Below are 9,782 nucleotides of genomic sequence, written 5' to 3' on the forward strand. Positions count from 1 at the left end.
GCCAAAAGAATTTTTGGAATTATACAAACTAGTGCAAGCATTAAATGTAAAACAAAGTTTTCAAATATCCGTCGCATGTTTGTTTCGTGACATTAAAATATACTTTAACTCTCCGTTATAACTTTATTCTTTGCGCATTTTGAAAGCCCAAATAAATAGGAACATTGAAACAGGAAAAGAATAATTTTTCGCTTAATGGCATATCTTTATTCAGAATATTTCTCTAAAGAAAGCATAGGATTTAATTTAATACTACTTAGAAAGCATAGGATTTAATTTAATACTACTTCGTTATATGCTTTTATCGTTTTGCTTCTAAGAAGTACTTCTTTTATAGCGGGTTTTTATGTATGAAATAAATTCTTTTTCTTTGTAAGCATGTTTCAAGTACTTTGAAGATGAAAAAACTTCAAAGAAGATATTAATTTTGAAGTAGACATGTAAATAAAGCATATTCCCTTTTAGTCTTGCGAATAAAATCAGGAAATCTACTTTTTTTTTAGCTTTCTTCGGAAGTTGCTTTTTCAAGTGAAAAAATTTCATCGTCAATTAAAAAGATCGTTATGCAATAAAGTAATGAGCTGATGTTGAAGATTTTAATATAAAGGTAATTTGACTTTATTTATTACTTATAAATTAACTTGTTAACTATGTTATGCTAACTAAAAACTAAATGCCTACTGATTAAAAAGTTATGTTACCTCTTCTTGTTTTTGCGTACAGCCGACCACCTCGCCACCACTGAACGTAGCAGTATCAACAGGATTTGTTGTGGCCGACTGCATCTTTAGCATTGTCCATCCTTGCACTGACCGATTTGTCAAACTGACATTATCTTCAAGGCAATTGGCCACAAAGTGGTCAATTACTGTCCTTCTTCCTTATCTACAAACTCTCAAATAGTTGGTAAAATCTGACAATTTTTGACATCATGTCCTTCAGAGTTTTAAGTTTACTTGGTACTATCAGTACTGCACTTAAGTCATCATTTAGAATTTTCAGATTTTTTTCTTAACTCCGAGATTTTAATGCATTCCTTTAAATAGTGGTAAACAGTACCGATTCCTCCACAAATGCATTTACTTTCCTGCAATCTTCCAAATCTTATGAAATATGCTGGAAATCTCCCATGTCCTGACATAATTTGAATTATCAGTGGATGGTATCTTCTTATTTTTATTTCTGGATTAGGAATAAAATCGAAAGTTACTCTTCCGTTTTTGGACATATACAATCTGTCGCAGCATTGCAGCTTTACTTCTTCTCTTAATTCCCATTTTAAGACACCATTTGATTTTGGGACAATTACATCAACACTCTTTTTCTGTGCCGCCAACTTTGCATATTGATCCGCCTTTTCATTACCATATATATCAATATGGGCCTTAATATAATTCAACTCTATCCACTTGTTAGTAGTTATGTTACCTAAAGCTAGTTTACCAACTACGTTATATTATTGAATATTTAGAGTTAGTTCGCTTACTACGTTATGTTACTAAATACTTTCAGCCAATGCGTTTATTATATTTAATTGCTAAGTAGTTTGAGTTTGTTTTTTTACTGCGTAAAGTTACTAAATATTTTGAGCTATTGCTCTTTCTAAGTTTTCTTAAATAATTTGAGCTATTTCACTTTGGGTTATGGGTGACTGAAGTTTAAAATTCTGTTTTCAAAATGCTTTCATATTATCGGAGTAATCATATTATAGCTCTATCCAGTTTACACATCCGGAGTTATTAAATGACGGTCGTTGCGACAGCGCATTGGCGGAAGAAATAAGTTTGGGAGCTAATCCCATCCCCTAGCATGATCACATCCATAGACAGTACAAGGTCAAAATAACCTACTTCATAGAAATCCATGACATCACAGCGAATGTTTGCTCAAGAAAAACAATATCCTTTATTGCAAGCCTGTGAATTGAATTTCAAACAAAATTACATCAAAAAGGGACCAAGAAAGCTTGATTCTAAGTTAGGTATATTAGTTAGTGCTCCTCTTAAATATTCTAGACTAGAGACATTGGAGAAATTCCATCTCAAATGTTCGAATGAATTGGAAGATATTTGAACAATTCCAGATTATTTAAGTGGTTACTGCAATACTGAAAAAAATTGAAATGCAGTATTTGCAAAAATTTTAACACATTAAATGGATGGTTCATTTTTTTATATTTAGAATTAAGTTGCGGTCAGAGCTATTGTATCTTCAAAAATTGATTGTAAATGCATTTTTAATGCCTTGTAATATTATTTAAAAATTATGTACCCTATTTAAAGCAGAAACTTTGAAATTTTCCAATCAAACGTATAGGGTAGCATATACGAGGGAAATCACACTTCTGACTCTCCGACCCGCCATAAAGGCACACGAATTTAAACCATAAAACTGAATGACCTGACCACCGCAACAGCAACAATGGCGAGAACTGTGGTTGATTCCTAAGGGCCATCACCGGCCACGGTACAACCCTCCCCGAAGGAAGTACATACCCTCATCTATAGGGGGAGTCAGATCCCCCACCTATTTCTATACCCTCCAGGGTGGCGAGATCTAACCACCATGCCGGAAGGATCTCATCCTCATTTCGAGCTGCCCCTCCCGGGGGTTCATATACGAGGAAAAGTCAAAAAGTAAAGGGGATTTTGCAATTTTTCTTGCCAGGGTTCGATAACACTGCTGGTATTCAGCGCTGAATTAGTGTAGTCGGCAACACTTATATGCAACTCTTATATGCAACACATATACGTGTCGCTCTTATTCCCTCTTTAATCGTTGGAGTGTAGCAGACCGTTAAATATGGCATTCCATTGTTGATCTGCACCAAGGAGGATCTCAGGATAGTGATTCGCTTTTTATTTGCTGAAGGGGTTAAACTTAGAGAAAATAATTATTCGTAGAATTTAAACACAATATGATGACAACTATTTTTCTCGAAGCAAGATCTACGAATGGAAAGAGTGTTTCAAGAAGGGAAGAACTTCTTTATGTGACTACAAACGATCCGGAAGGCCATACATTGAGGGCAATTTGAAAGTAAATGAGGGTGTGATGATGGAAAACAGACAAATCAAAGAAGACGAAATCGCCAGTACTTTACACATCAGTCATGGTTCAGCGTATTCCATCTTACAAATGAGCATAAGAGCTTGGCCACATTCTGATCAACGGACGGTTGAAACAATAAAAGAGCTGGGTTCGAAGTGATGGAACACCGACCATACAGTTCAAATCTGTCTCCAAGCGATTTTTAAATGTTTAGACCAATGAAGAGTGCACTAAGGGAAGAAGATTTGTAACAGATGAAGAAATCATTGATGCAATGCAAAACTGGTTACAGATACAACCAAAAAACATTTTTTTCGATATAATAACAAAACTTGTAACTTGTGAAACATTGGGAAATGTGCGTTGAAGTCCAGGGTGGTTATGCATAAAAATAATGTATGTTTCGGTTTTTTTCAATTCCTACTATTAGTTCACCCTCTCCCTATATATATTTATATATCTTATTAAAATTTTCAATCGTTAATAAAATACTTTTTATTCATCCACTCATGTTCAAATACATTTTTTTTAACTTGTAGCGGATGACACTTGATGTTAATACAGTTTTTTTCAAATATTAATTCATTAATTATTAAATTTAATTAATTTTTAATACTTTAAATAGAGTTTTAGCAGTTTGTAATGAAACTTGAACTCAAAAGGCAGTAGCTCGATCGGTAAAATGCAAGGACTTCAGTATTTTTCACATGAAGGTGAAGAATGCGAGTTCAATTTCTGAGAAAATCAATAATTTTTTGATACTTAATAATTGTTTTTGATAATTATTTAATGAAAAGTAACTAAAATAAAATTTTTCTTTGTTGACCTAAGTAAGAATTGAATTAAGGTTTTTTATATTGTTGTTTATCCTTAGAATAAATGCACATTTTTTCAAACGTTTCTTTACATTTTGACCCTCCCTCGTATATTTATAAAAATTTTTGAAAATGCTGAACAAATGTAGAATTATGGCAAATACATTTTAAGAAAAAAAAAATGTTTAAAAAAATAATAAATCAGTCAAGCATAAATTCACTTTTGATTAAATTGACTTTTATGGTTCATAAAGGAAATTAAATTACGGACATTTGCAAAAAGTTAAATGACCAAAAATCTTCTAAAACTGTAAAGTAGATAAAATTTAAAAATCTTGAATGAAATATTGTGCTGCAATACACAGGGAACCCATTTAAATCTCTCACATCCGCCTTAAGAACGACATCAATCTAGTTTCGAAATTGGGATTTAGGCATAGAAAAAGCTACACCCTAACCAATAGCACTACTTACTGCGTTATCTTCTAAGAAACTTCAGAATCGAAATAGAGGGAAAATGATACTTACTTAGTTGTAGAACCTCGAAAAGATGCGAAATAAAGGGAAAATGACAATTACTAGTTGTAGCTCATCATCGCTTTATTGTAACCAGCGGAAATGGTCTCCCAAAATCTTTCTCGCCTACTCTCTTATAAAGATGTCATCCCAGTGAATGCTTTACATGGCACTGGCATATAACAATAACGAAATATTAATTTTAAGCGTGAATTTAGTATTTTTGTTGAATGTATCGTGTGGCCCTTGGCAAGTGTTTTGGTGTTTAATCCCTGCCATGCAGTCAAAAGTATCCAAAAATCGAATTTGAGTTTCAAACATGTTCTTCCAAATCGATTGAAATAAGAATTTGACATAAAATTGCCCTAAAAGTTACAAAATCATGCATCAAATTTGATATATTTAAGTCATTGCGTCCTTTAGTTATCGCTTTTACTTACTGTTGTGGTAACATCATAAGTCAAATAACAAGTTCCGGGGCAGAGTGTACACTTTCGTCTAGTGTCTTTGTTACTCGGCTATGAACCCTAACGTTGCGAGCTCGAATCTCAAACTTGCACACTTACTTCTGAAAATACAGACCGTCAGACTGTCAACCCAATGTTGGATTTCGTTCAAAATGTGATTCAAGTCTATACTAAAGATGCTAAATCTGTGTTCTGAATTTTATATATCTAGCTGTTCTCATTTTTTTACTCAAAATTTGATCGAAATGTATACATTTGGTTTTAAGCCTGTATACCAAATTTAATCTATCAAGCTTAAGTTATCTTTATCAGAGATAGGCGGACATTTTCCAACAATGAGTTTTTTGAACTCAGGAAAGTCTAAAACTGGAAGATTTCGTCAAAATCTCAAGTTTGAACTTTTTAACGATTACTATATTCTCTCTATACTTCGAATACGAGATAATAAAAAAGAACCTTGTGCGCATTAATATTAAGAAGAGGACTCTAAAAGAAACATTTGTTTATTTGCATTATCCGAAATTGTGACGTCATCGACAAAATGCTATGTTACTACTTTCGAACACTTTCCAATCATTTATTCCTTGTGGGGGAAAACACCAACAGCAGGTTTTAGCCAGTAGCCAGATTTCCTATAACATATTTATATTTTGCTAAGGCTCCAACTAATAAAAAGTGCGCAAACACAAATTTAAACATTGAACCGATTTCCTATTGTAGCTGTCGGATAGCAGTTTGAACAATTAAAATAAAGATATTTTGTGAAGACTAGTTGTTTCTTTTTTCTTTCTCTTTTTTAACTCGTACTGAGATGTCATAGTTTCAAAAATCGGAAGCAATGAGGTGTCCATTTCGAACATTCTTTTTTTAGTATTAAGGGTACAAACTGTTTTCTTTTACTAAGATATTAAAACGTTCTACAATTTCGTAGTTGACCTTTTCTCTTTATTGGGTCGTTTTTGAGATCTGAACACTACCTCCAGAATTTTCTCCCACGTGATTCTTTGCACCATTTTCCTATACTTAGACACTACTTTCATGATAATAGATGCTGTTGTGCTGTAGTTAATGGGGTGTAAACGATTGAAGTTGTCACCCTGTATAGTTAAATAGAAGTCAAAGTACTTCAAATGTCTTAAATAGTTTTTATATATATAATTTTGTAATAGTTATAATATTTTTAATTGAATAATAATTTTATTGTTTGCTTAGAGCTGATACCACACCAAATGTTATGAAATCATTTTTGATTGGTATAATTTTTAAGTTTATCAACAAATGTCGTTATTTTTTTTTTGTAATAATTTTTTTTTGTTTCAAATAAAAGAAAGATGCTTTCCAAAAACCTGTCCTGTTGATTTCCTAAGATAAGTAAACTTCTCTACTCCCCTCAAAAACAGGAAATTGCTTGATATATATATATATATATATATATATATATATATGTGTGTGTGTGTGTGTGTGTGTGTGTGTGTGTGTGTGTGTGTGTGTGTGTGTGTGTGTGTGTGTGTGTGTGTGTGTGTGTGCATATTATATCACATCAGGTAAGTCTTAGTGAGATTTGTACAAGGAAATGGGTTTCCCTTCCCCGTATTTCAGTGTGAGCTACCGTTACAAATGCCGCACTTCTTGTGCTTAATTATTCATATTTATATAATGTAGAAATTTTGCAGGGAAATTCGGGTGATCACCGAATTCTGACAGAACGGGAACTTTGGGTGTTTTATTATTGAATGAGTTCGTATTTATAAATGTTTTTATTTAAAAAATTCTTTTTGAAAAAAAAAAAAAAACAATCTATCTGAATTCTTTTCCTGTCAAAAAGGTACCTATTTTTTTTCTATAAAAAAGGGAATTCACAACCATTTTTTCTCCCTTTTTTCCAAACTCTACTGAATGCTTTATGATCTCCTTCCATCTGAGCCAACCAGGATGTGCTTTTATTGCTGCCGACGAGTTCAGATCACTTTGAAGTGAATCAAACGTAACTTGGAATGAGCGTCAGGTGAAGATATCAACGGAAGGATCCAATTCCCATCGATCGGTGGTATCACTTGATGGGGAAAGGGGAAGTAAAGCAATCGTTTGCGAATCATCTGGACATAAGGGCGACTGGGAGGGTGCAGTTCTCTCCCCCAAAAATAAAATGGTGAGGAGTATGGTAAGAGTATTTCTATAAATAGAAACATGTCGTGGAAATTAGTGGTCGGCACTCGATTTCGAAGGAGGCTAAAGAGGTAAATTTAGGATTGTATGGCTTTGATGAAAGGAATTAAGTAAAATTGTGTTGATTGAGTTGAAACGCTTGAGGAGAGATATAACTAGATGCAATAGAAATGTTGGAAACGATGGGGCTTTCATGAATGAAATATCGATTTATTTTTATAAATATATTTATATCAAATCGAATTCCACCGGCGGGTACTTCAAAAATAAGGATGAGAAGCTACCAGTATGGTGGAGGTTTCTCTCTCTCCTGTTGTGTACAAAAATGGGGGAGGGGGTTTGGCTATCAATGACTGGACTTACTTCCTTCTGCCAAAGTTGTACTGTTGTCTCTGATGGCTCTTAGGACTCAACACTAGATCCTGATAGTGTTAATGTCACGGTGATCTGATCATTCAGATTTTTTCCGTGTGCCTTAGGGTGGGTTGGAGTAGTCAATTTATGATTATACCGAATCGATATACTGAAAATATAATTGCTATCTACGTTGATAATGATACAGTAATTGCGTTCTTAAATTTTGATGAAACTCTTAGAAACCTCTGAGAATTTATAAATCACTTCTCAATAGCATTAATTAAACAAAGGAAAGGGCAGTAGAATCCTTAAGTTTTGATAAATCTCTTTGAAACTCCTGAGATTTTAGAATCTTATTCTTGGTAGCATTAATTAAACAAATGGCATATTAATAAAGCTTTTAAATTTTGATGAGCCTCTTTGAAACTTCTGAGAATTTATAAACCTCTTTTCAATAGTATTAATGAAACAAATGGCAGAGCAGTAGAGCTCTTAAATTTTGTTGAAAGTCCTTTAAACCTCTAAGAATTTATAAACCTCTTCTCAGTAGCATTAATTAAACAAATGTGAAGGCAGTAAAGCTCTTTAATTCTGATGAACCTCTTTGAAACTTTAGAGAATTTATAAACCTCATCTCAGTACCTTTAATTAAACAACTGATATAGCAGTAGAGCGCTTAAATTTTGATTAACCTCTTTGAAACTTCTAAGAAATTATAAACATATTCTCAGTAGCATTAATTAAACAGATATCATAGCGACAGAGTTCTTAAATTTTAAGGAACCTCTTATAGACCTCTTCTCAATTAAATTAATTAAACAAATGACATAGCAATAGAACTCTCAAATTTTGCTGAATTTCTTTGAAACTTCTGAAAAAGAATGAACCTCTTCTCAATAATAGCATTAAATTAAAATGAAAGGTACTTATTTCTAAACATATACATATTGATGACGGTGGTAAATAAAATAATATTTTTTGACTTTCTAAGACAAATTTTGATTTATTATTTATTGATAGTGAGTTCTTGAATCTGACACATCCCAAAACGTTTTCACAATAACTTTGCTTCATTTTTTCTGACACAAACTCAATTCACCACAATCCAATCACATATCTGCCGATCAAAGCCGGCTTCAAGACTATTTCAAATCCTTCTTGAAGTCCAGAAAGAAATATAGCCCTCCTGGTAGGTTTCATATAATACTGCTAGCGATGGTTCTCATTTCTAGTTCATCTATTTTATACTTCAGTGGGAGTGAAGAATGGACAGGGAATCTTTTCCAAATCCCCCAAGATATTAAATTGGTGGGCGTTGTCTTCACCAAGAATATACGGATAGGGGTGCATTAAAGAGTTTCTATAAATAGAGGCATGTTGAGGAAATAGGTGGGTGGTTCGTGATATTGAAAGGGAGGGTCAAAAAATTCGATTTGGAAGGCAATGAAGTAAATAGAAAGAAAGAGGGACTATTGTCGTACTAGCAAAAGTTTTTTAGGATGGGCAGAGATTCTTGAAGATGTCAAATAATATGTAAAACTCGCTCGATATTAGAATAATTGTACGAGTTTTTCTTATCTAAAAATGAACATGACATGAATTAAAAGCGAGCTTAAAGTAAATTAGAGAAATTAAGATGAACTTTTATCTTAAGATTTCGGAAAATATTATTTATTGATGATTTTGCAAGGAAAGTAATCAAAGTCAATAGTTAATTTTTATTTTCCAATCAGAAAGCACAAAAGCGCAAATACACGAACATCAAAATTAATGTGTCAAGTTGCGGACTACTGAACATAATGGCAGCAACGGATGTAAGCTCTACATCATTTTATTTTGTTAAATGTTTCTGCATGCAGTCTTAAGGTACTGAAAAGGAATTCACACGTGTATAGAATTTATTTTAGTAACGCTTGCAATTGGTACTCTGCATAATGAAGTTATGATTAAAAATTTTTTTTAATATCATGGAATGGTTGAATGCTTTGTAGACTATTAAAATTGAACCATACTTTATTTTTTCTGAAAATGTTTCTATTTATCTGTTTTTTTCCGTCAAAAATGTTTTACAACAAAAATAAATATATATGCGCATATCCATAAGTATATAATATCAAGATACGCATTGAATAAAGTTCACAATAATTTTTCCTAAGCACAGAAGAAATGGTTTAAATACTATATTTTCATTACAGATTCATTGCATAGGTTGCCATGGCTACCGATCAAGAATTAAATTCACTTTATCACTGTTTTTTCTTGTTTTGTGGTGGAAGCTTGGTTAAAAGGAAAGCTGTAACTAAGGAGTCATTTTTATCATCAGAAAAAGATTCAAAGTTACAACATGATTTTAATGCAAGTTAAAAATATATTTAATTAAATTTTTCGAAAATATATTAGTTTACGTAAA

The sequence above is a fragment of the Argiope bruennichi genome, chromosome 6 (assembly GCF_947563725.1).
Source record: "Argiope bruennichi chromosome 6, qqArgBrue1.1, whole genome shotgun sequence".
NCBI classification, from domain to species: domain Eukaryota; kingdom Metazoa; phylum Arthropoda; class Arachnida; order Araneae; family Araneidae; genus Argiope; species Argiope bruennichi.